Raw genomic sequence first — 21727 nt, forward strand, 5'->3', positions numbered from 1 at the left:
TGGGCCAAAATTGTTCTTTCCTCTAGTTTTCAAAACAGAAAAGAAGAAAGTTTAGCATGTACAAAGTGTGGATTGAGAATTTTGATTTTCGACCATTTTTGACAGGCGCGCGCGGCTTAGCAAAAACGGCAAAATTGGGTCAAATTTGTTTTTCCAGGAAACAGCAAAACAACACCTTTCCTGCACTGCAGGTACATCCTAAAGCACAGCAAAGGCATTCGAAAATGTGTAGGTGTTGTTCCAACACTAACCCTAACCCTAGCTCGGACACTTTTGGAACAGACTTCCAAATCCCTGCTTTAAAAACTGTGTTCAAAAAAGTCCACAAATGACTCCCAATTAGTCAGAATCATGTCAATTACCAGTCCACAGTTATTGTTTAATGCATCTAGAGTGAAAGGGATTCAATTCTGTGGCATTGCTTTTTTGACAAAACTGCTGCTGGAAAGACATTTCAAACATGCCATTATCGAGTGGTTTTCACGTGAGCATTACAATTACCAGAAAGGTTGGGCCAAAATTGTTCTTTCCTCTAGTTTTCAAAACAGAAAAGAAGAAAGTTTAGCATGTACTAAGTGTGGATTGAGAATTTTGATTTTCGACCATTTTTGACAGGCGCGCGGCTTAGCAAAAACGGCAAAATTGGGTCAAATTTGTTTTTCCAGGAAACAGCAAAACAACACCTTTCCTGCACTGCAGATACATCCTAAAGAACAGCAAAGGCATTAGAAAATGTGCAGGTGTTGTTCCAACACTAACCCTAACCCTAGCTCGGACACTTTTGGAACAGACTTCCAAATCCCTGCTTTAAAAACTGTGTTCAAAAAAGTCCACAAATGACTCCCAATTAGTCAGAATCATGTCAATTACCAGTCCACAGTTATTGTTTAATGCATCTAGAGTGAAAGGGATTCAATTCTGTGGCATTGCTTTTTTGACAAAACTGCTGCTGGAAAGACATTTCAAACATGCCATTATCGAGTGGTTTTCACGTGAGCATTACAATTACCAGAAAGGTTGGGCCAAAATTGTTCTTTCCTCTAGTTTTCAAAACAGAAAAGAAGAAAGTTTAGCATGTACAAAGTGTGGATTGAGAATTTTGATTTTCGACCATTTTTGACAGGCGCGCGGCTTAGCAAAAATGGCAAAATTGGGTCAAATTTGTTTTTCCTGGAAACAGCAAAACAACACCTTTCCTGCACTGCAGGTACATCCTAAAGCACAGCAAAGGCATTCGAAAATGTGTAGGTGTTGTTCCAACACTAACCCTAACCCTAGCTCGGACACTTTTGGAACAGACTTCCAAATCCCTGCTTTAAAAACTGTGTTCAAAAAAGTCCACAAATGACTCCCAATTAGTCAGAATCATGTCAATTACCAGTCCACAGTTATTGTTTAATGCATCTAGAGTGAAAGGGATTCAATTCTGTGGCATTGCTTTTTTGACAAAACTGCTGCTGGAAAGACATTTCAAACATGCCATTATCGAGTGGTTTTCACGTGAGCATTACAATTACCAGAAAGGTTGGGCCAAAATTGTTCTTTCCTCTAGTTTTCAAAACAGAAAAGAAGAAAGTTTAGCATGTACTAAGTGTGGATTGAGAATTTTGATTTTCGACCATTTTTGACAGGCGCGCGGCTTAGCAAAAACGGCAAAATTGGGTCAAATTTGTTTTTCCAGGAAACAGCAAAACAACACCTTTCCTGCACTGCAGATACATCCTAAAGCACAGCAAAGGCATTAGAAAATGTGCAGGTGTTGTTCCAACACTAACCCTAACCCTAGCTCGGACACTTTTGGAACAGACTTCCAAATCCCTGCTTTAAAAACTGTGTTCAAAAAAGTCCACAAAGGACTCCCAATTAGTCAGAATCATGTCAATTACCAGTCCACAGTTATTGTTTAATGCATCTAGAGTGAAAGGGATTCAATTCTGTGGCATTGCTTTTTTGACAAAACTGCTGCTGGAAAGACATTTCAAACATGCCATTATCGAGTGGTTTTCACGTCAGCATTACAATTACCAGAAAGGTTGGGCCAAAATTGTTCTTTCCTCTAGTTTTCAAAACAGAAAAGAAGAAAGTTTAGCATGTACTAAGTGTGGATTGAGAATTTTGATTTTCGACCATTTTTGACAGGCGCGCGGCTTAGCAAAAACGGCAAAATTGGGTCAAATTTGTTTTTCCAGGAAACAGCAAAACAACACCTTTCCTGCACTGCAGGTACATCCTAAAGCACAGCAAAGGCATTCGAAAATGTGTAGGTGTTGTTCCAACACTAACCCTAACCCTAGCTCGGACACTTTTGGAACAGACTTCCAAATCCCTGCTTTAAAAACTGTGTTCAAAAAAGTCCACAAAGGACTCCCAATTAGTCAGAATCATGTCAATTACCAGTCCACAGTTATTGTTTAATGCATCTAGAGTGAAAGGGATTCAATTCTGTGGCATTGCTTTTTTGACAAAACTGCTGCTGGAAAGACATTTCAAACATGCCATTATCGAGTGGTTTTCACATCAGCATTACAATTACCAGAAAGGTTGGGCCAAAATTGTTCTTTCCTCTAGTTTTCAAAACAGAAAAGAAGAAAGTTTAGCATGTACAAAGTGTGGATTGAGAATTTTGATTTTCGACCATTTTTGACAGGCGCGCGGCTTAGCAAAAACGGCAAAATTGGGTCAAATTTGTTTTTCCAGGAAACAGCAAAACAACACCTTTCCTGCACTGCAGGTACATCCTAAAGCACAGCAAAGGCATTCGAAAATGTGTAGGTGTTGTTCCAACACTAACCCTAACCCTAGCTCGGACACTTTTGGAACAGACTTCCAAATCCCTGCTTTAAAAACTGTGTTCAAAAAAGTCCACAAAGGACTCCCAATTAGTCAGAATCATGTCAATTACCAGTCCACAGTTATTGTTTAATGCATCTAGAGTGAAAGGGATTCAATTCTGTGGCATTGCTTTTTTGACAAAACTGCTGCTGGAAAGACATTTCAAACATGCCATTATCGAGTGGTTTTCACGTCAGCATTACAATTACCAGAAAGGTTGGGCCAAAATTGTTCTTTCCTCTAGTTTTCAAAACAGAAAAGAAGAAAGTTTAGCATGTACTAAGTGTGGATTGAGAATTTTGATTTTCGACCATTTTTGACAGGCGCGCGGCTTAGCAAAAATTTGCAAAATTGGGTCAAATTTGTTTTTCCAGGAAACAGCAAAAAAACACCTTTCCTGCACTGCAGATACATCCTAAAGCACAGCAAAGGCATTAGAAAATGTGCAGGTGTTGTTCCAACACTAACCCTAACCCTAGCTCGGACACTTTTGGAACAGACTTCCAAATCCCTGCTTTAAAAACTGTGTTCAAAAAAGTCCACAAAGGACTCCCAATTAGTCAGAATCATGTCAATTACCAGTCCACAGTTATTGTTTAATGCATCTAGAGTGAAAGGGATTCAATTCTGTGGCATTGCTTTTTTGACAAAACTGCTGCTGGAAAGACATTTCAAACATGCCATTATCGAGTGGTTTTCACGTCAGCATTACAATTACCAGAAAGGTTGGGCCAAAATTGTTCTTTCCTCTAGTTTTCAAAACAGAAAAGAAGAAAGTTTAGCATGTACTAAGTGTGGATTGAGAATTTTGATTTTCGACCATTTTTGACAGGCGCGCGGCTTAGCAAAAATTTGCAAAATTGGGTCAAATTTGTTTTTCCAGGAAACAGCAAAACAACACCTTTCCTGCACTGCAGATACATCCTAAAGCACAGCAAAGGCATTAGAAAATGTGCAGGTGTTGTTCCAACACTAACCCTAACCCTAGCTCGGACACTTTTGGAACAGACTTCCAAATCCCTGCTTTAAAAACTGTGTTCAAAAAAGTCCACAAAGGACTCCCAATTAGTCAGAATCATGTCAATTACCAGTCCACAGTTATTGTTTAATGCATCTAGAGTGAAAGGGATTCAATTCTGTGGCATTGCTTTTTTGACAAAACTGCTGCTGGAAAGACATTTCAAACATGCCATTATCGAGTGGTTTTCACGTCAGCATTACAATTACCAGAAAGGTTGGGCCAAAATTGTTCTTTCCTCTAGTTTTCAAAACAGAAAAGAAGAAAGTTTAGCATGTACTAAGTGTGGATTGAGAATTTTGATTTTAGACCATTTTTGACAGGCGTGCGGCTTAGCAAAAATGGCAAAATTGGGTCAAATTTGTTTTTCCAGGAAACAGCAAAACAACACCTTTCCTGCACTGCAGATACATCCTAAAGCACAGCAAAGGCATTAGAAAATGTGCAGGTGTTGTTCCAACACTAACCCTAACCCTAGCTCGGACACTTTTGGAACAGACTTCCAAATCCCTGCTTTAAAAACTGTGTTCAAAAAAGTCCACAAAGGACTCCCAATTAGTCAGAATCATGTCAATTACCAGTCCACAGTTATTGTTTAATGCATCTAGAGTGAAAGGGATTCAATTCTGTGGCATTGCTTTTTTGACAAAACTGCTGCTGGAAAGACATTTCAAACATGCCATTATCGAGTGGTTTTCACGTGAGCATTACAATTACCAGAAAGGTTGGGCCAAAATTGTTCTTTCCTCTAGTTTTCAAAACAGAAAAGAAGAAAGTTTAGCATGTACAAAGTGTGGATTGAGAATTTTGATTTTCGACCATTTTTGACAGGCGCGCGGCTTAGCAAAAACGGCAAAATTGGGTCAAATTTGTTTTTCCAGGAAACAGCAAAACAACACCTTTCCTGCACTGCAGGTACATCCTAAAGCACAGCAAAGGCATTCGAAAATGTGTAGGTGTTGTTCCAACACTAACCCTAACCCTAGCTCGGACACTTTTGGAACAGACTTCCAAATCCCTGCTTTAAAAACTGTGTTAAAAAAAGTCCACAAATGACTCCCAATTAGTCAGAATCATGTCAATTACCAGTCCACAGTTATTGTTTAATGCATCTAGAGTGAAAGGGATTCAATTCTGTGGCATTGCTTTTTTGACAAAACTGCTGCTGGAAAGACATTTCAAACATGCCATTATCGAGTGGTTTTCACGTCAGCATTACAATTACCAGAAAGGTTGGGCCAAAATTGTTCTTTCCTCTAGTTTTCAAAACAGAAAAGAAGAAAGTTTAGCATGTACTAAGTGTGGATTGAGAATTTTGATTTTCGACCATTTTTGACAGGCGCGCGGCTTAGCAAAAATTTGCAAAATTGGGTCAAATTTGTTTTTCCAGGAAACAGCAAAAAAACACCTTTCCTGCACTGCAGATACATCCTAAAGCACAGCAAAGGCATTAGAAAATGTGCAGCTGTTGTTCCAACACTAACCCTAACCCTAGCTCGGACACTTTTGGAACAGACTTCCAAATCCCTGCTTTAAAAACTGTGTTCAAAAAAGTCCACAAAGGACTCCCAATTAGTCAGAATCATGTCAATTACCAGTCCACAGTTATTGTTTAATGCATCTAGAGTGAAAGGGATTCAATTCTGTGGCATTGCTTTTTTGACAAAACTGCTGCTGGAAAGACATTTCAAACATGCCATTATCGAGTGGTTTTCACGTCAGCATTACAATTACCAGAAAGGTTGGGCCAAAATTGTTCTTTCCTCTAGTTTTCAAAACAGAAAAGAAGAAAGTTTAGCATGTACTAAGTGTGGATTGAGAATTTTGATTTTAGACCATTTTTGACAGGCGCGCGGCTTAGCAAAAATGGCAAAATTGGGTCAAATTTGTTTTTCCAGGAAACAGCAAAACAACACCTTTCCTGCACTGCAGATACATCCTAAAGCACAGCAAAGGCATTAGAAAATGTGCAGGTGTTGTTCCAACACTAACCCTAACCCTAGCTCGGACACTTTTGGAACAGACTTCCAAATCCCTGCTTTAAAAACTGTGTTCAAAAAAGTCCACAAATGACTCCCAATTAGTCAGAATCATGTCAATTACCAGTCCACAGTTATTGTTTAATGCATTTAGAGTGAAAGGGATTCAATTCTGTGGCATTGCTTTTTTGACAAAACTGCTGCTGGAAAGACAATTCAAACATGCCATTATCGAGTGGTTTTCACGTCAGCATTACAATTACCAGAAAGGTTGGGCCAAAATTGTTCTTTCCTCTAGTTTTCAAAACAGAAAAGAAGAAAGTTTAGCATGTACTAAGTGTGGATTGAGAATTTTGATTTTCGACCATTTTTGACAGGCGCGCGGCTTAGCAAAAACGGCAAAATTGGGTCAAATTTGTTTTTCCAGGAAACAGCAAAACAACACCTTTCCTGCACTGCAGATACATCCTAAAGCACAGCAAAGGCATTAGAAAATGTGCAGGTGTTGTTCCAACACTAACCCTAACCCTAGCTCGGACACTTTTGGAACAGACTTCCAAATCCCTGCTTTAAAAACTGTGTTCAAAAAAGTCCACAAAGGACTCCCAATTAGTCAGAATCATGTCAATTACCAGTCCACAGTTATTGTTTAATGCATCTAGAGTGAAAGGGATTCAATTCTGTGGCATTGCTTTTTTGACAAAACTGCTGCTGGAAAGACATTTCAAACATGCCATTATCGAGTGGTTTTCACGTCAGCATTACAATTACCAGAAAGGTTGGGCCAAAATTGTTCTTTCCTCTAGTTTTCAAAACAGAAAAGAAGAAAGTTTAGCATGTACTAAGTGTGGATTGAGAATTTTGATTTTCGACCATTTTTGACAGGCGCGCGGCTTAGCAAAAACGGCAAAATTGGGTCAAATTTGTTTTTCCAGGAAACAGCAAAACAACACCTTTCCTGCACTGCAGATACATCCTAAAGCACAGCAAAGGCATTAGAAAATGTGCAGGTGTTGTTCCAACACTAACCCTAACCCTAGCTCGGACACTTTTGGAACAGACTTCCAAATCCCTGCTTTAAAAACTGTGTTCAAAAAAGTCCACAAAGGACTCCCAATTAGTCAGAATCATGTCAATTACCAGTCCACAGTTATTGTTTAATGCATCTAGAGTGAAAGGGATTCAATTCTGTGGCATTGCTTTTTTGACAAAACTGCTGCTGGAAAGACATTTCAAACATGCCATTATCGAGTGGTTTTCACGTCAGCATTACAATTACCAGAAAGGTTGGGCCAAAATTGTTCTTTCCTCTAGTTTTCAAAACAGAAAAGAAGAAAGTTTAGCATGTACTAAGTGTGGATTGAGAATTTTGATTTTAGACCATTTTTGACAGGCGCGCGGCTTAGCAACAATGGCAAAATTGGGTCAAATTTGTTTTTCCAGGAAACAGCAAAACAACACCTTTCCTGCACTGCAGATACATCCTAAAGCACAGCAAAGGCATTAGAAAATGTGCAGGTGTTGTTCCAACACTAACCCTAACCCTAGCTCGGACACTTTTGGAACAGACTTCCAAATCCCTGCTTTAAAAACTGTGTTCAAAAAAGTCCACAAATGACTCCCAATTAGTCAGAATCATGTCAATTACCAGTCCACAGTTATTGTTTAATGCATCTAGAGTGAAAGGGATTCAATTCTGTGGCATTGCTTTTTTGACAAAACTGCTGCTGGAAAGACAATTCAAACATGCCATTATCGAGTGGTTTTCACGTCAGCATTACAATTACCAGAAAGGTTGGGCCAAAATTGTTCTTTCCTCTAGTTTTCAAAACAGAAAAGAAGAAAGTTTAGCATGTACTAAGTGTGGATTGAGAATTTTGATTTTCGACCATTTTTGACAGGCGCGCGGCTTAGCAAAAACGGCAAAATTGGGTCAAATTTGTTTTTCCAGGAAACAGCAAAACAACACCTTTCCTGCACTGCAGATACATCCTAAAGCACAGCAAAGGCATTAGAAAATGTGCAGGTGTTGTTCCAACACTAACCCTAACCCTAGCTCGGACACTTTTGGAACAGACTTCCAAATCCCTGCTTTAAAAACTGTGTTCAAAAAAGTCCACAAAGGACTCCCAATTAGTCAGAATCATGTCAATTACCAGTCCACAGTTATTGTTTAATGCATCTAGAGTGAAAGGGATTCAATTCTGTGGCATTGCTTTTTTGACAAAACTGCTGCTGGAAAGACATTTCAAACATGCCATTATCGAGTGGTTTTCACGTCAGCATTACAATTACCAGAAAGGTTGGGCCAAAATTGTTCTTTCCTCTAGTTTTCAAAACAGAAAAGAAGAAAGTTTAGCATGTACTAAGTGTGGATTGAGAATTTTGATTTTAGACCATTTTTGACAGGCGCGCGGCTTAGCAACAATGGCAAAATTGGGTCAAATTTGTTTTTCCAGGAACCAGCAAAACAACACCTTTCCTGCACTGCAGATACATCCTAAAGCACAGCAAAGGCATTAGAAAATGTGCAGGTGTTGTTCCAACACTAACCCTAACCCTAGCTCGGACACTTTTGGAACAGACTTCCAAATCCCTGCTTTAAAAACTGTGTTCAAAAAAGTCCACAAAGGACTCCCAATTAGTCAGAATCATGTCAATTACCAGTCCACAGTTATTGTTTAATGCATCTAGAGTGAAAGGGATTCAATTCTGTGGCATTGCTTTTTTGACAAAACTGCTGCTGGAAAGACATTTCAAACATGCCATTATCGAGTGGTTTTCACGTGAGCATTACAATTACCAGAAAGGTTGGGCCAAAATTGTTCTTTCCTCTAGTTTTCAAAACAGAAAAGAAGAAAGTTTAGCATGTACAAAGTGTGGATTGAGAATTTTGATTTTCGACCATTTTTGACAGGCGCGCGGCTTAGCAAAAACGGCAAAATTGGGTCAAATTTGTTTTTCCAGGAAACAGCAAAACAACACCTTTCCTGCACTGCAGGTACATCCTAAAGCACAGCAAAGGCATTCGAAAATGTGTAGGTGTTGTTCCAACACTAACCCTAACCCTAGCTCGGACACTTTTGGAACAGACTTCCAAATCCCTGCTTTAAAAACTGTGTTCAAAAAAGTCCACAAATGACTCCCAATTAGTCAGAATCATGTCAATTACCAGTCCACAGTTATTGTTTAATGCATCTAGAGTGAAAGGGATTCAATTCTGTGGCATTGCTTTTTTGACAAAACTGCTGCTGGAAAGACATTTCAAACATGCCATTATCGAGTGGTTTTCACGTCAGCATTACAATTACCAGAAAGGTTGGGCCAAAATTGTTCTTTCCTCTAGTTTTCAAAACAGAAAAGAAGAAAGTTTAGCATGTACTAAGTGTGGATTGAGAATTTTGATTTTCGACCATTTTTGACAGGCACGCGGCTTAGCAAAAATTTGCAAAATTGGGTCAAATTTGTTTTTCCAGGAAACAGCAAAAAAACACCTTTCCTGCACTGCAGATACATCCTAAAGCACAGCAAAGGCATTAGAAAATGTGCAGGTGTTGTTCCAACACTAACCCTAACCCTAGCTCGGACACTTTTGGAACAGACTTCCAAATCCCTGCTTTAAAAACTGTGTTCAAAAAAGTCCACAAAGGACTCCCAATTAGTCAGAATCATGTCAATTACCAGTCCACAGTTATTGTTTAATGCATCTAGAGTGAAAGGGATTCAATTCTGTGGCATTGCTTTTTTGACAAAACTGCTGCTGGAAAGACATTTCAAACATGCCATTATCGAGTGGTTTTCACGTCAGCATTACAATTACCAGAAAGGTTGGGCCAAAATTGTTCTTTCCTCTAGTTTTCAAAACAGAAAAGAAGAAAGTTTAGCATGTACTAAGTGTGGATTGAGAATTTTGATTTTAGACCATTTTTGACAGGCGCGCGGCTTAGCAAAAATGGCAAAATTGGGTCAAATTTGTTTTTCCAGGAAACAGCAAAACAACACCTTTCCTGCACTGCAGATACATCCTAAAGCACAGCAAAGGCATTAGAAAATGTGCAGGTGTTGTTCCAACACTAACCCTAACCCTAGCTCGGACACTTTTGGAACAGACTTCCAAATCCCTGCTTTAAAAACTGTGTTCAAAAAAGTCCACAAATGACTCCCAATTAGTCAGAATCATGTCAATTACCAGTCCACAGTTATTGTTTAATGCATCTAGAGTGAAAGGGATTCAATTCTGTGGCATTGCTTTTTTGACAAAACTGCTGCTGGAAAGACATTTCAAACATGCCATTATCGAGTGGTTTTCACGTCAGCATTACAATTACCAGAAAGGTTGGGCCAAAATTGTTCTTTCCTCTAGTTTTCAAAACAGAAAAGAAGAAAGTTTAGCATGTACTAAGTGTGGATTGAGAATTTTGATTTTCGACCATTTTTGACAGGCGCGCGGCTTAGCAAAAACGGCAAAATTGGGTCAAATTTGTTTTTCCAGGAAACAGCAAAACAACACCTTTCCTGCACTGCAGATACATCCTAAAGCACAGCAAAGGCATTAGAAAATGTGCAGGTGTTGTTCCAACACTAACCCTAACCCTAGCTCGGACACTTTTGGAACAGACTTCCAAATCCCTGCTTTAAAAACTGTGTTCAAAAAAGTCCACAAAGGACTCCCAATTAGTCAGAATCATGTCAATTACCAGTCCACAGTTATTGTTTAATGCATCTAGAGTGGAAGGGATTCAATTCTGTGGCATTGCTTTTTTGACAAAACTGCTGCTGGAAAGACATTTCAAACATGCCATTATCGAGTGGTTTTCACGTCAGCATTACAATTACCAGAAAGGTTGGGCCAAAATTGTTCTTTCCTCTAGTTTTCAAAACAGAAAAGAAGAAAGTTTAGCATGTACAAAGTGTGGATTGAGAATTTTGATTTTCGACAATTTTTGACAGGCGCGCGGCTTAGCAAAAACGGCAAAATTGGGTCAAATTTTTTTTTCCAGGAAACAGCAAAACAACACCTTTCCTGCACTGCAGATACATCCTAAAGCACAGCAAAGGCATTCGAAAATGTGCAGGTGTTGTTCCAACACTAACCCTAACCCTAGCTCGGACACTTTTGGAACAGACTTCCAAATCCCTGCTTTAAAAACTGTGTTCAAAAAAGTCCACAAAGGACTCCCAATTAGTCAGAATCATGTCAATTACCAGTCCACAGTTATTGTTTAATGCATCTAGAGTGAAAGGGATTCAATTCTGTGGCATTGCTTTTTTGACAAAACTGCTGCTGGAAAGACATTTCAAACATGCCATTATCGAGTGGTTTTCACGTCAGCATTACAATTACCAGAAAGGTTGGGCCAAAATTGTTCTTTCCTCTAGTTTTCAAAACAGAAAAGAAGAAAGTTTAGCATGTACAAAGTGTGGATTGAGAATTTTGATTTTCGACCATTTTTGACAGGCGCGCGGCTTAGCAAAAACGGCAAAATTGGGTCAAATTTGTTTTTCCAGGAAACAGCAAAACAACACCTTTCCTGCACTGCAGGTACATCCTAAAGCACAGCAAAGGCATTCGAAAATGTGTAGGTGTTGTTCCAACACTAACCCTAACCCTAGCTCGGACACTTTTGGAACAGACTTCCAAATCCCTGCTTTAAAAACTGTGTTCAAAAAAGTCCACAAATGACTCCCAATTAGTCAGAATCATGTCAATTACCAGTCCACAGTTATTGTTTAATGCATCTAGAGTGAAAGGGATTCAATTCTGTGGCATTGCTTTTTTGACAAAACTGCTGCTGGAAAGACATTTCAAACATGCCATTATCGAGTGGTTTTCACGTCAGCATTACAATTACCAGAAAGGTTGGGCCAAAATTGTTCTTTCCTCTAGTGTTCAAAACAGAAAAGAAGAAAGTTTAGCATGTACTAAGTGTGGATTGAGAATTTTGATTTTCGACCATTTTTGACAGGCACGCGGCTTAGCAAAAATTTGCAAAATTGGGTCAAATTTGTTTTTCCAGGAAACAGCAAAAAAACACCTTTCCTGCACTGCAGATACATCCTAAAGCACAGCAAAGGCATTAGAAAATGTGCAGGTGTTGTTCCAACACTAACCCTAACCCTAGCTCGGACACTTTTGGAACAGACTTCCAAATCCCTGCTTTAAAAACTGTGTTCAAAAAAGTCCACAAAGGACTCCCAATTAGTCAGAATCATGTCAATTACCAGTCCACAGTTATTGTTTAATGCATCTAGAGTGAAAGGGATTCAATTCTGTGGCATTGCTTTTTTGACAAAACTGCTGCTGGAAAGACATTTCAAACATGCCATTATCGAGTGGTTTTCACGTCAGCATTACAATTACCAGAAAGGTTGGGCCAAAATTGTTCTTTCCTCTAGTTTTCAAAACAGAAAAGAAGAAAGTTTAGCATGTACTAAGTGTGGATTGAGAATTTTGATTTTAGACCATTTTTGACAGGCGCGCGGCTTAGCAAAAATGGCAAAATTGGGTCAAATTTGTTTTTCCAGGAAACAGCAAAACAACACCTTTCCTGCACTGCAGATACATCCTAAAGCACAGCAAAGGCATTAGAAAATGTGCAGGTGTTGTTCCAACACTAACCCTAACCCTAGCTCGGACACTTTTGGAACAGACTTCCAAATCCCTGCTTTAAAAACTGTGTTCAAAAAAGTCCACAAATGACTCCCAATTAGTCAGAATCATGTCAATTACCAGTCCACAGTTATTGTTTAATGCATCTAGAGTGAAAGGGATTCAATTCTGTGGCATTGCTTTTTTGACAAAACTGCTGCTGGAAAGACATTTCAAACATGCCATTATCGAGTGGTTTTCACGTCAGCATTACAATTACCAGAAAGGTTGGGCCAAAATTGTTCTTTCCTCTAGTTTTCAAAACAGAAAAGAAGAAAGTTTAGCATGTACTAAGTGTGGATTGAGAATTTTGATTTTCGACCATTTTTGACAGGCGCGCGGCTTAGCAAAAACGGCAAAATTGGGTCAAATTTGTTTTTCCAGGAAACAGCAAAACAACACCTTTCCTGCACTGCAGATACATCCTAAAGCACAGCAAAGGCATTAGAAAATGTGCAGGTGTTGTTCCAACACTAACCCTAACCCTAGCTCGGACACTTTTGGAACAGACTTCCAAATCCCTGCTTTAAAAACTGTGTTCAAAAAAGTCCACAAAGGACTCCCAATTAGTCAGAATCATGTCAATTACCAGTCCACAGTTATTGTTTAATGCATCTAGAGTGGAAGGGATTCAATTCTGTGGCATTGCTTTTTTGACAAAACTGCTGCTGGAAAGACATTTCAAACATGCCATTATCGAGTGGTTTTCACGTCAGCATTACAATTACCAGAAAGGTTGGGCCAAAATTGTTCTTTCCTCTAGTTTTCAAAACAGAAAAGAAGAAAGTTTAGCATGTACAAAGTGTGGATTGAGAATTTTGATTTTCGACAATTTTTGACAGGCGCGCGGCTTAGCAAAAACGGCAAAATTGGGTCAAATTTTTTTTTCCAGGAAACAGCAAAACAACACCTTTCCTGCACTGCAGATACATCCTAAAGCACAGCAAAGGCATTCGAAAATGTGCAGGTGTTGTTCCAACACTAACCCTAACCCTAGCTCGGACACTTTTGGAACAGACTTCCAAATCCCTGCTTTAAAAACTGTGTTCAAAAAAGTCCACAAAGGACTCCCAATTAGTCAGAATCATGTCAATTACCAGTCCACAGTTATTGTTTAATGCATCTAGAGTGAAAGGGATTCAATTCTGTGGCATTGCTTTTTTGACAAAACTGCTGCTGGAAAGACATTTCAAACATGCCATTATCGAGTGGTTTTCACGTCAGCATTACAATTACCAGAAAGGTTGGGCCAAAATTGTTCTTTCCTCTAGTTTTCAAAACAGAAAAGAAGAAAGTTTAGCATGTACAAAGTGTGGATTGAGAATTTTGATTTTCGACCATTTTTGACAGGCGCGCGGCTTAGCAAAAACGGCAAAATTGGGTCAAATTTGTTTTTCCAGGAAACAGCAAAACAACACCTTTCCTGCACTGCAGGTACATCCTAAAGCACAGCAAAGGCATTCGAAAATGTGTAGGTGTTGTTCCAACACTAACCCTAACCCTAGCTCGGACACTTTTGGAACAGACTTCCAAATCCCTGCTTTAAAAACTGTGTTCAAAAAAGTCCACAAATGACTCCCAATTAGTCAGAATCATGTCAATTACCAGTCCACAGTTATTGTTTAATGCATCTAGAGTGAAAGGGATTCAATTCTGTGGCATTGCTTTTTTGACAAAACTGCTGCTGGAAAGACATTTCAAACATGCCATTATCGAGTGGTTTTCACGTCAGCATTACAATTACCAGAAAGGTTGGGCCAAAATTGTTCTTTCCTCTAGTGTTCAAAACAGAAAAGAAGAAAGTTTAGCATGTACTAAGTGTGGATTGAGAATTTTGATTTTCGACCATTTTTGACAGGCGCGCGGCTTAGCAAAAACGGCAAAATTGGGTCAAATTTGTTTTTCCAGGAAACAGCAAAACAACACCTTTCCTGCACTGCAGATACATCCTAAAGCACAGCAAAGGCATTAGAAAATGTGCAGGTGTTGTTCCAACACTAACCCTAACCCTAGCTCGGACACTTTTGGAACAGACTTCCAAATCCCTGCTTTAAAAACTGTGTTCAAAAAAGTCCACAAAGGACTCCCAATTAGTCAGAATCATGTCAATTACCAGTCCACAGTTATTGTTTAATGCATCTAGAGTGAAAGGGATTCAATTCTGTGGCATTGCTTTTTTGACAAAACTGCTGCTGGAAAGACATTTCAAACATGCCATTATCGAGTGGTTTTCACGTCAGCATTACAATTACCAGAAAGGTTGGGCCAAAATTGTTCTTTCCTCTAGTTTTCAAAACAGAAAAGAAGAAAGTTTAGCATGTACTAAGTGTGGAATGAGAATTTTGATTTTCGACCATTTTTGACAGGCGCGCGGCTTAGCAAAAACGGCAAAATTGGGTCAAATTTGTTTTTCCAGGAAACAGCAAAACAACACCTTTCCTGCACTGAAGATACATCCTAAAGCACAGCAAAGGCATTAGAAAATGTGCAGGTGTTGTTCCAACACTAACCCTAACCCAAGCTCGGACACTTTTGGAACAGACTTCCAAATCCCTGCTTTAAAAACTGTGTTCAAAAAAGTCCACAAAGGACTCCCAATTAGTCAGAATCATGTCAATTACCAGTCCACAGTTATTGTTTAATGCATCTAGAGTGAAAGGGATTCAATTCTGTGGCATTGCTTTTTTGACAAAACTGCTGCTGGAAAGACATTTCAAACATGCCATTATCGAGTGGTTTTCACGTGAGCATTACAATTACCAGAAAGGTTGGGCCAAAATTGTTCTTTCCTCTAGTTTTCAAAACAGAAAAGAAGAAAGTTTAGCATGTACAAAGTGTGGATTGAGAATTTTGATTTTCGACCATTTTTGACAGGCGCGCGGCTTAGCAAAAACGGCAAAATTGGGTCAAATTTGTTTTTCCAGGAAACAGCAAAACAACACCTTTCCTGCACTGCAGGTACATCCTAAAGCACAGCAAAGGCATTCGAAAATGTGTAGGTGTTGTTCCAACACTAACCCTAACCCTAGCTCGGACACTTTTGGAACAGACTTCCAAATCCCTGCTTTAAAAACTGTGTTCAAAAAAGTCCACAAATGACTCCCAATTAGTCAGAATCATGTCAATTACCAGTCCACAGTTATTGTTTAATGCATCTAGAGTGAAAGGGATTCAATTCTGTGGCATTGCTTTTTTGACAAAACTGCTGCTGGAAAGACATTTCAAACATGCCATTATCGAGTGGTTTTCACGTCAGCATTACAATTACCAGAAAGGTTGGGCCAAAATTGTTCTTTCCTCAAGTTTTCAAAACAGAAAAGAAGAAAGTTTAGCATGTACTAAGTGTGGAATGAGAATTTTGATTTTCGACCATTTTTGACAGGCGCGCGGCTTAGCAAAAACGGCAAAATTGGGTCAAATTTGTTTTTCCAGGAAACAGCAAAACAACACCTTTCCTGCACTGCAGATACATCCTAAAGCACAGCAAAGGCATTAGAAAATGTGCAGGTGTTGTTCCAACACTAACCCTAACCCTAGCTCGGACACTTTTGGAACAGACTTCCAAATCCCTGCTTTAAAAACTGTGTTCAAAAAAGTCCACAAAGGACTCCCAATTAGTCAGAATCATGTCAATTACCAGTCCACAGTTATTTTTTAATGCATCTAGAGTGAAAGGGATTCAATTCTGTGGCATTGCTTTTTTGACAAAACTGCTGCTGGAAAGACATTTCAAACATGCCATTATCGAGTGGTTTTCACGTCAGCATTACAATTACCAGAAAGGTTGGGCCAAAATTGTTCTTTCCTCTAGTTTTCAAAACAGAAAAGAAGAAAGTTTAGCATGTACAAAGTGTGGATTGAGAATTTTGATTTTCGACCATTTTTGACAGGCGCGCGGCTTAGCAAAAACGGCAAAATTGGGTCAAATTTGTTTTTCCAGGAAACAGCAAAACAACACCTTTCCTGCACTGCAGGTACATCCCAAAGCACAGCAAAGGCATTCGAAAATGTGTAGGTGTTGTTCCAACACTAACCCTAACCCTAGCTCGGACACTTTTGGAACAGACTTCCAAATCCCTGCTTTAAAAACTGTGTTCAAAAAAGTCCACAAATGACTCCCAATTAGTCAGAATCATGTCAATTACCAGTCCACAGTTATTGTTTAATGCATCTAGAGTGAAAGGGATTCAATTCTGTGGCATTGCTTTTTTGACAAAACTGCTGCTGGAAAGACATTTCAAACATGCCATTATCGAGTGGTTTTCACGTCAGCATTACAATTACCAGAAAGGTTGGGCCAAAATTGTTCTTTCCTCTAGTTTTCAAAACAGAAAAGAAGAAAGTTTAGCATGTACTAAGTGTGGATTGAGAATTTTGATTTTCGACCATTTTTGACAGGCGCGCGGCTTAGCAAAAACGGCAAAATTGGGTCAAATTTGTTTTTCCAGGAAACAGCAAAACAACACCTTTCCTGCACTGCAGATACATCCTAAAGCACAGCAAAGGCATTAGAAAATGTGCAGGTGTTGTTCCAACACTAACCCTAACCCTAGCTCGGACACTTTTGGAACAGACTTCCAAATCCCTGCTTTAAAAACTGTGTTCAAAAAAGTCCACAAAGGACTCCCAATTAGTCAGAATCATGTCAATTACCAGTCCACAGTTATTGTTTAATGCATCTAGAGTGAAAGGGATTCAATTCTGTGGCATTGCTTTTTTGACAAAACTGCTGCTGGAAAGACATTTCAAACATGCCATTATCGAGTGGTTTTCACGTCAGCATTACAATTACCAGAAAGGTTGGGCCAAAATTGTTCTTTCCTCTAGTTTTCAAAACAGAAAAGAAGAAAAATTAGCATGTACTAAGTGTGGATTGAGAATTTTGATTTTCGACCATTTTTGACAGGCGCGCGGCTTAGCAAAAACGGCAAAATTGGGTCAAATTTGTTTTTCCAGGAAACAGCAAAACAACACCTTTCCTGCACTGCAGATACATCCTAAAGCACAGCAAAGGCATTAGAAAATGTGCAGGTGTTGTTCCAACACTAACCCTAACCCTAGCTCGGACACTTTTGGAACAGACTTCCAAATCCCTGCTTTAAAAACTGTGTTCAAAAAAGTCCACAAAGGACTCCCAATTAGTCAGAATCATGTCAATTACCAGTCCACAGTTATTGTTTAATGCATCTAGAGTGAAAGGGATTCAATTCTGTGGCATTGCTTTTTTGACAAAACTGCTGCTGGAAAGACATTTCAAACATGCCATTATCGAGTGGTTTTCACATCAGCATTACAATTACCAGAAAGGTTGGGCCAAAATTGTTCTTTCCTCTAGTTTTCAAAACAGAAAAGAAGAAAGTTTAGCATGTACTAAGTGTGGAATGAGAATTTTGATTTTCGACCATTTTTGACAGGCGCGCGGCTTAGCAAAAACGGCAAAATTGGGTCAAATTTGTTTTTCCAGGAAACAGCAAAACAACACCTTTCAAGCACTGAAGATACTTCCTAAAGCACAGCAAAGGCATTAGAAAATGTGCAGGTGTTGTTCCAACACTAACCCTAACCCTAGCTCGGACACTTTTGGAACAGACTTCCAAATCCCTGCTTTAAAAACTGTGTTCAAAAAAGTCCACAAAGGACTCCCAATTAGTCAGAATCATGTCAATTACCATTCCACAGTTATTGTTTAATGCATCTAGAGTGAAAGGGATTCAATTCTGTGGCATTGCTTTTTTGACAAAACTGCTGCTGGAAAGACATTTCAAACATGCCATTATCGAGTGGTTTTCACGTCAGCATTACAATTACCAGAAAGGTTGGGCCAAAATTGTTCTTTCCTCTAGTTTTCAAAACAGAAAAGAAGAAAGTTTAGCATGTACAAAGTGTGGATTGAGAATTTTGATTTTCGACCATTTTTGACAGGCGCGCGGCTTAGCAAAAACGGCAAAATTGGGTCAAATTTGTTTTTCCAGGAAACAGCAAAACAACACCTTTCCTGCACTGCAGGTACATCCTAAAGCACAGCAAAGGCATTAGAAAATGTGTAGGTGTTGTTCCAACACTAACCCTAACCCTAGCTCGGACACTTTTGGAACAGACTTCCAAATCCCTGCTTTAAAAACTGTGTTCAAAAAAGTCCACAAATGACTCCCAATTAGTCAGAATCATGTCAATTACCAGTCCACAGTTATTGTTTAATGCATCTAGAGTGAAAGGGATTCAATTCTGTGGCATTGCTTTTTTGACAAAACTGCTGCTGGAAAGACATTTCAAACATGCCATTATCGAGTGGTTTTCACGTCAGCATTACAATTACCAGAAAGGTTGGGCCAAAATTGTTCTTTCCTCTAGTGTTCAAAACAGAAAAGAAGAAAGTTTAGCATGTACTAAGTGTGGATTGAGAATTTTGATTTTCGACCATTTTTGACAGGCGCGCGGCTTAGCAAAAACGGCAAAATTGGGTCAAATTTGTTTTTCCAGGAAACAGCAAAACAACACCTTTCCTGCACTGCAGATACATCCTAAAGCACAGCAAAGGCATTCGAAAATGTGTAGGTGTTGTTCCAACACTAACCCTAACCCTAGCTCGGACACTTTTGGAAAAAACTTCCAAATCCATGCTTTAAAAACTGTGTTCAAAAAAGTCCACAAAGGACTCCCAATTAGTCAGAATCATGTCAATTACCAGTCCACAGTTATTGTTTAATGCATCTAGAGTGAAAGGGATTCAATTCTGTGGCATTGCTTTTTTGACAAAACTGCTGCTGGAAAGACATTTCAAACATGCCATTATCGAGTGGTTTTCACGTCAGCATTACAATTACCAGAAAGGTTGGGCCAAAATTGTTCTTTCCTCTAGTTTTCAAAACAGAAAAGAAGAAAGTTTAGCATGTACTAAGTGTGGAATGAGAATTTTGATTTTCGACCATTTTTGACAGGCGCGCGGCTTAGCAAAAACGGCAAAATTGGGTCAAATTTGTTTTTCCAGGAAACAGCAAAACAACACCTTTCCTGCACTGCAGATACATCCTAAAGCACAGCAAAGGCATTAGAAAATGTGCAGGTGTTGTTCCAACACTAACCCTAACCCTAGCTCGGACACTTTTGGAACAGACTTCCAAATCCCTGCTTTAAAAACTGTGTTCAAAAAAGTCCACAAAGGACTCCCAATTAGTCAGAATCATGTCAATTACCAGTCCACAGTTATTGTTTAATGCATCTAGAGTGAAAGGGATTCAATTCTGTGGCATTGCTTTTTTGACAAAACTGCTGCTGGAAAGACATTTCAAACATGCCATTATCGAGTGGTTTTCACGTCAGCATTACAATTACCAGAAAGGTTGGGCCAAAATTGTTCTTTCCTCTAGTTTTCAAAACAGAAAAGAAGAAAGTTTAGCATGTACAAAGTGTGGATTGAGAATTTTGATTTTCGACCATTTTTGACAGGCGCGCGGCTTAGCAAAAACGGCAAAATTGGGTCAAATTTGTTTTTCCAGGAAACAGCAAAACAACACCTTTCCTGCACTGCAGGTACATCCCAAAGCACAGCAAAGGCATTAGAAAATGTGTAGGTGTTGTTCCAACACTAACCCTAACCCTAGCTCGGACACTTTTGGAACAGACTTCCAAATCCCTGCTTTAAAAACTGTGTTCAAAAAAGTCCACAAATGACTCCCAATTAGTCAGAATCATGTCAATTACCAGTCCACAGTTATTGTTTAATGCATCTAGAGTGAAAGGGATTCAATTCTGTGGCATTGCTTTTTTGACAAAACTGCTGCTGGAAAGACATTTCAAACATGCCATTATCGAGTGGTTTTCACGTCAGCATTACAATTACCAGAAAGGTTGGGCCAAAATTGTTCTTTCCTCTAGTGTTCAAAACAGAAAAGAAGAAAGTTTAGCATGTACTAAGTGTGGATTGAGAATTTTGATTTTCGACCATTTTTGACAGGCGCGCGGCTTAGCAAAAACGGCAAAATTGGGTCAAATTTGTTTTTCCAGGAAACAGCAAAACAACACCTTTCCTGCACTGCAGATACATCCTAAAGCACAGCAAAGGCATTCGAAAATGTGTAGGTGTTGTTCCAACACTAACCCTAACCCTAGCTCGGACACTTTTGGAAAAAACTTCCAAATCCATGCTTTAAAAACTGTGTTCAAAAAAGTCCACAAAGGACTCCCAATTAGTCAGAATCATGTCAATTACCAGTCCACAGTTATTGTTTAATGCATCTAGAGTGAAAGGGATTCAATTCTGTGGCATTGCTTTTTTGACAAAACTGCTGCTGGAAAGACATTTCAAACATGCCATTATCGAGTGGTTTTCACGTCAGCATTACAATTACCAGAAAGGTTGGGCCAAAATTGTTCTTTCCTCTAGTTTTCAAAACAGAAAAGAAGAAAGTTTAGCATGTACTAAGTGTGGAATGAGAATTTTGATTTTCGACCATTTTTGACAGGCGCGCGGCTTAGCAAAAACGGCAAAATTGGGTCAAATTTGTTTTTCCAGGAAACAGCAAAACAACACCTTTCCTGCACTGCAGATACATCCTAAAGCACAGCAAAGGCATTAGAAAATGTGCAGGTGTTGTTCCAACACTAACCCTAACCCTAGCTCGGACACTTTTGGAACAGACTTCCAAATCCCTGCTTTAAAAACTGTGTTCAAAAAAGTCCACAAAGGACTCCCAATTAGTCAGAATCATGTCAATTACCAGTCCACAGTTATTGTTTAATGCATCTAGAGTGAAAGGGATTCAATTCTGTGGCATTGCTTTTTTGACAAAACTGCTGCTGGAAAGACATTTCAAACATGCCATTATCGAGTGGTTTTCACGTCAGCATTACAATTACCAGAAAGGTTGGGCCAAAATTGTTCTTTCCTCTAGTTTTCAAAACAGAAAAGAAGAAAGTTTAGCATGTACAAAGTGTGGATTGAGAATTTTGATTTTCGACCATTTTTGACAGGCGCGCGGCTTAGCAAAAACGGCAAAATTGGGTCAAATTTGTTTTTCCAGGAAACAGCAAAACAACACCTTTCCTGCACTGCAGGTACATCCCAAAGCACAGCAAAGGCATTCGAAAATGTGTAGGTGTTGTTCCAACACTAACCCTAACCCTAGCTCGGACACTTTTGGAACAGACTTCCAAATCCCTGCTTTAAAAACTGTGTTCAAAAAAGTCCACAAATGACTCCCAATTAGTCAGAATCATGTCAATTACCAGTCCACAGTTATTGTTTAATGC

Source organism: Lepisosteus oculatus, chromosome 6 (genome assembly GCF_040954835.1).
Source record: "Lepisosteus oculatus isolate fLepOcu1 chromosome 6, fLepOcu1.hap2, whole genome shotgun sequence".
NCBI classification, from domain to species: domain Eukaryota; kingdom Metazoa; phylum Chordata; class Actinopteri; order Semionotiformes; family Lepisosteidae; genus Lepisosteus; species Lepisosteus oculatus.